Here is a 6000-nt window from a genome sequence, read left to right on the forward strand (position 1 = left end):
AAGCTGGAAGCAGTAAGCAGAGTGTTTTGAACTGGGCAGAGGCTGTACAGTCACAGCTGTGATGTCTTCTGCAGCCAAATTAGCCTGTTCACTGCTTGTGAGGATATGTACTGTCTTACAGTCACACAGCTGGCCATTGATTAGGCCTCTTTCCCCAGACCCATCCAGATTACCCTCTGATGTCTTTCTCAATGCTGCATGTCACAGAAATATCAGCATTCTTGAGAGAAAGACAAAAATTTAAGATCTCAATCCTGAACATATACAGATTTCCTGTCTGTGTAACCAATGTACGTCATTGAACTTCTGACCATCTGCCCAGGATTTATTCCTGTAAATAAAAAGCTCTGCACTGCAGAAAAGCAACAGTTCTGTGTGACTGCCCAGTTCCATTTCACCTGGGCACACACTTTCATACTTTTCTTTGTACATTTGAACTGCACAGACCACAAAAATCAAACAAAGGCTGCAAATCCTGCATTGTTCCTGCTCTTAACTGTAAATGTTTGAAACAGTAGGGATTTCAGACTTCACACTGAAATCTCTTCAAAGGGGAAGACTAATAAAGTACTCATAAAAGATAATACTTTTTTTTTTTCATTGCTTCTCCATTTCCCTGTGCTTACCTTTGTTTTAAGAGCATCTCATGTCTATAAACTGCAAAGGGTTTTCTTTAGACTTAAAAAACCCATCTCAAAACATTCTGTGTAAATATAAATTTAGCTCTTCTCTGTCTGTTCTAATAGGATGAACCTCTTTGCCAGCTATGTACTTCCAAATCTTCTTGCTCACTGTGAAGATTGAAGGAGAAGAATGGGGTCACCATGGTATATTTGTGCTTCAAGAAAGCCTGCCTTCCTCTCCTCTGTCATTGGATAATTTCCTTAAGACAGTAGTTTATCCATTTTACAGATCACAGATTCAAATCCAGTTCTGAAACTAAATTTTTAACTAGCAGAAGTTCTGTGGACTCAGATCAGGGTCAAATGTGCACTCTGCAGATGTCCCCTTCCTCTGCAGTTTGGACAGATGAAGCAAGGACTTCATAGGGATGGAAATGAAAGGGCAGGTGGTTTCTGTACACCTCTGGTGGGACAATATTAGATGCCTTGGCTGTGCTGCCCTGTGGACAAATAAAACACCTGTTTCCAGAACTGTCAGTCAAGAACTTCTCAGGGTAGGAGATGCATTTTAGAAAACTTGGGCTGTTGAGACACCATATGGCTTCTTTCTCTGTCAGTATGTTTTATTGCACAAAACTGGCTTCCAGTATCACCCTGCAAAGCAGCTCCTGCCTTGCAATTCTTTATTAGACAAATCAGCCTTGAACAGGTGGCACGATGTTTATCCATGGCTGTTCTTCTCAAGACAAAAGTGTATTTTCCACCCTGGGAGACTTTAGCTTTTTTTGTCTCCATCTAACCAAAGTGACAAGTTCAAGCAAGGTGACAGCCAGTCAGAATGCAGGGGTGGAAATGACACCCTGAAATGAGTCCTGATTACCTGGAAAATACTTGCTTTCCATGGGTAATGTATATTCTCACTAGCCTTCAAGAATAAGAAAAATGTTTTTGCTAACATCACCATCAACCAGTGAACTGGTAGAGCTAGAGATACAGATTTTTCTTGCAGAGAGGGGCTCCTCTGCAATTGGAAATTAGTATTATCTGAGCTTATTATTGGGATAAAGCCAACTGCAGAGTACTTTTGGACAGTTCCTCTGTAAAGAGTCTCAGTTACAACATCTGAGACAGCTGACTCCATGGGCAGAACCAGCTGAGGAAATGCACAAACTCTCATAAATTCAATACCTCCATAATTTACAATGATTTTTACTATGAATTTTTATCTCTTCTTTTTCCTTGTTCCCCCTCTTAGTTTATAACAGGCTTCTGGGATGTCCTGGGATTTGCGTGGGTTTTTTTGATGGAACGCCAGGTTCTAACAAAATCCCTCCAGTCTCTATTTTTAATCCTATTTTATGGTCTTCTGTTGCTTCGCTCACATTTCCTCTCAAAAGCGCACCATGTCTCCCCCCTGTGAAATGCAAGTCAGCTTTTAACGTCAGCAATCAGATCTGCAGAGTGTACAAGTTTTCCAGCCTCCTCCCCAGACACAACCAGGCTAATCAGCTATATTCAGTAAGGAGCAGTGATAAAAACAGAATTGCACCAGAGGGTTAATTTTTAAATACAACAACTCTGACATGGGAAACTTTTTTCTTTTCCCGAGGAAAGTTAAATAAAAAAATAAAAAAAGTGAGGGAAAACTTACCTAGTTAAGTATATATTACTACTATATTGAGCTATTTCAGAGCAACTACTTGAGAATTAATCTTTTTCTGGCCTGAAGTCCTGGAGCAGCCCTTTAGATTCATAGCCTATCTTCTTCCAAATTAACTGGTCTTTGCAGACAAGCCCTCAGCTAACTTATTCCAAAATTCTAAAATAGACAAACCAGAGTCAACGCCAATGCCCAAGGGCCTAACTCAGCCAGCTTTTCACATTAAAGGCATTATGCCTCGTCTGCATCAGACTTTTAAAATGTATCAGCTAATATGTGCTAATGACACACATTTAAACCCTAGTCTAGACAAAGCCTGTGCGATTGCCCTCTGAATGCTTGATGCGATCCCAACACCCTGACAGCAAATCTGATTACTCCATTTTAATAATGAAAGGCTATAAACATCTGAGAGTCATCCAAACCTGCCCCATAGCGAAGAACAGGGATCTAAGCCTCAAATTATCCTCGTGGGGTGAGACCTTTGGCCTTGCACAAGAAAGCTTGCCAGTGGGGATAAAAAAGCCAGGCTTTAGCAGACAGAAATGTTTTTTTTGCAGAGGAATCTGTTACACCAGGATGAAGAAAGCAACACAACAGCAATTCACGTGTGTTACTGCTTTGACATTGGTGATCCTCTCAGAGTCTGACAGGAATAGGAGGCAAAGAGCTGAAGTGGAGCAGAGATGTGTCTGCATGTCTGTGTGCTGTAAACTGATCAGTTTAATTCAAGTAACAGTCTTTTCCCCACACATTTTAAAGAAAGTTTTGAAAAATTGGAAAGGATATTAAAAAAAAAAGGATGCAATGATTCGAGGAAGAGAAGATAAACGCTTTATAGCAAAACACTTAAAAACTCAATCTGTTTAGCTTATGAGAAAGAATACTGAGAAGTAAATAGACTACAATATATAAATATCTTCACAGGGAGAAAATACGCAGTACTAAAGGATTATTTAATCTTGCAGAGAAAAGCAAAACTAGCTAGAAGAAGCCAGAAAAAAATGAAGTTAGGAAGTTAGGACCCAATTTTGACAACACTAATCTCTTCTAAGAAACTATCAAGCAAAAAGCATCTTTTTCATCAGTTGGTAACCTTGATTATTGCTGGGTTCTATCATGGAAAGTGTATTTTAATCCACCATATACTATTGGGATCACTATACAATTAATAGTGACATGGCTAAGATACGAACAGTCTAAGTCAATGAGTTTTTTTTAGGCTTCAATGTTATGTGTATAAGAATACATAAATTGGCAAGAAGTACTTACCAGCCAGCAGTCTGAGCAAATGGTTGTAATATGTCTGTGATATGACTGCAGGAATGCTGTCTGCTAGCTTTAAAGGAATATATACTTTTTTCCTCTTGCTGCCCCACAAATATCTCTGTTGAAAGGGCATCTGACATTGGAGTCAGCCTATTAAATCTGAACAGGCACAGTCTTACCCAGTGTGAGACAAAACACTTAATTGAAGGTACTCCTGAGTGTATCTATTTGATTTTGCTTACAAATTCAATGTAATGGGTTTATATAGTCAGAGTATCTGTACCTTGTAAGCATAATTTCCTGAGCTGGCTGATTTTTCAGTCGATTTACTTGTTCTTGAAACATTCAGTTTTAAGTCAGTAAATCCGTGGTCAGTTTTTGCTGTCCAAGCAGTCCCACACAGAACCAGAAAGAATTTGACTCTGTTTCTACTTTCTTTTTGAGGGAAAAGTTAGGGCAAAGAGCTGAAAAATTTAGCAGGATAACCAGCGTGACAATTCAAGGAGCAGCTTGTACTCTGTTTAAAAAATAAACAAATAAATAAATAAATAAATAAATTAATTAAAATATTATAAAAGCCTCACAATTTTAAGGCTGAAAACTGACATGAAGTTGTTAAGTGGAAAAGATGGACATCAGTTCTACATCACACCTGGATAATTATTGGTGCCAGAGGCACCAACAGAATATCCAAAGCCAACGCTCTCCTTTCCCTCCTTCTCTTTCCAAATCTCCTTCCCCAAATCAACTCATACCATCATCATAAGAAATTTTTGTCGTACTAACACTGACTGTCAAAGCCATTATGATTTTAAATAAAACAATGCTTGCAAGACCAGAATCTTTATGTAAACAAACCACCCATAATGCTCTTACAACCAATTTTCTAGCTTTAGATTCCGTAGCATTTGCTGCACATCATGTGTAGCTAAATGTAGCATAGCTTGATACAGGATTTTCTCTAAATCTCAGTATATCTGTTCCTTAAGTGAATGTGATGCTCTGGCAGTCCTAAACATCCAAGTTTTGCCCTACACACACACACTTCAATAAACAATTGACTCCACTGTGGACGAGGAGATATTAAGAATTTCCTTTTCAGTGATGGGGATAATGCATACTTCATCAAACATGATCAAATGTAAAACATCTCTTGTGGACATAAAATGCAGTTTAACAGAGAGGTTACACTTATCTCCCTTGAATGTGCAGGGTTAAATGCACATTTGTCCAAGAGGTTTTGCACAGTGTATCTCTTAATCCTTCTAGAGGGAATCAGATACAGTGCAGCAAGAGGCTGGCCCCTCTAAGCTGATGAAAGTCACCCCTGCCATCAGACCAAAACAGTTCAAAGCTGAGGATGGTCTGAAAATCTTTCCTGGGAGAACAGGAGTTCAGGCCAACCTGACTTAAAACTGTGCAAAATGCCCTCAGCATGTTTGGGCAGCTAGAAACCAAATCCTCCTGCTCCACTAGTCCCTATTTGAGAGGAGGGGATGCTGCTATAACTTTCTTCCATAACTTGCAGTTGTATGCCAGACTGTTGCTCAGTCTCATCTCTTGAGCTCATGGTTAGCATGATGTGATACCTCTTTGGCCCTTTTTTTTTTCCTCCCCACTACTGTTGTGAAGATCCTTTTAAGTGCAGCTGGCTTTGAGTTTTTGCCAAATGTGCATCTTCCTTCAACCTGACTCAGCTGCAGAAACTTGCTTTAGGTCTCGTGGTGACCTATAAGGATCATCTAATTCAATTGTCTGATCACGTCAGGGCTGACAAGAAGTTAAATCATGCCATTAAAGGCATTGTGCAAATGTCCTTAAACACCGACACCCTCGGGGCATTGATCACCTCTCTGGAAGCCCATTCCAGTGTTTGGCCAACATCTCAGTAAAGAAACGCTCCCTAATGTCAAGTCTAGGTGGCTTTCCTGTATCAAAAAATCCTGTATCAAATCCTGTACTGAAAGCAGCTTTCTTGTTATTAATCTCATTGTATTTACTGCAGAACTCCCAGCTGGGCACCCTAAGAGTCATCCTAGGGACATTTCAGCACCTAAATGATGGAGCTCAACATTTTAAGCCAGCTTGCTTAAAAAGAGCACACAAAAGTGAAAGCTAGTTCTTGGGGCCGACCTGACACTCATTGAAGATGGTTTTCAAGTTCTCAACTGGTATGTTCCAATATTTCAGGATGCCTATATGCTATTCATACTCAAAGTTTAGATCTTGTTTGGCAGTATCTAAAAGCCAATGAAAGAGGTTCCCTTTTAACTGGTACAAGAACTAAAAAGGCACTCTTCTAAAGCTCTGATGGTCCAGACAGACATGAAAAACTCATGAAGATAAAAAATAAGAAAAAAACAGGCAAAACAAATATAGTGATTACATTACAAGGTTCTGTCAAAAAAAAAAAAAAGTTTTCTGACTGTATTTGAAGTTGTTTTGTGA

Source organism: Cyanistes caeruleus, chromosome 3 (genome assembly GCF_971803275.1).
Source record: "Cyanistes caeruleus chromosome 3, bCyaCae1.hap1.1, whole genome shotgun sequence".
Taxonomy (NCBI): domain Eukaryota; kingdom Metazoa; phylum Chordata; class Aves; order Passeriformes; family Paridae; genus Cyanistes; species Cyanistes caeruleus.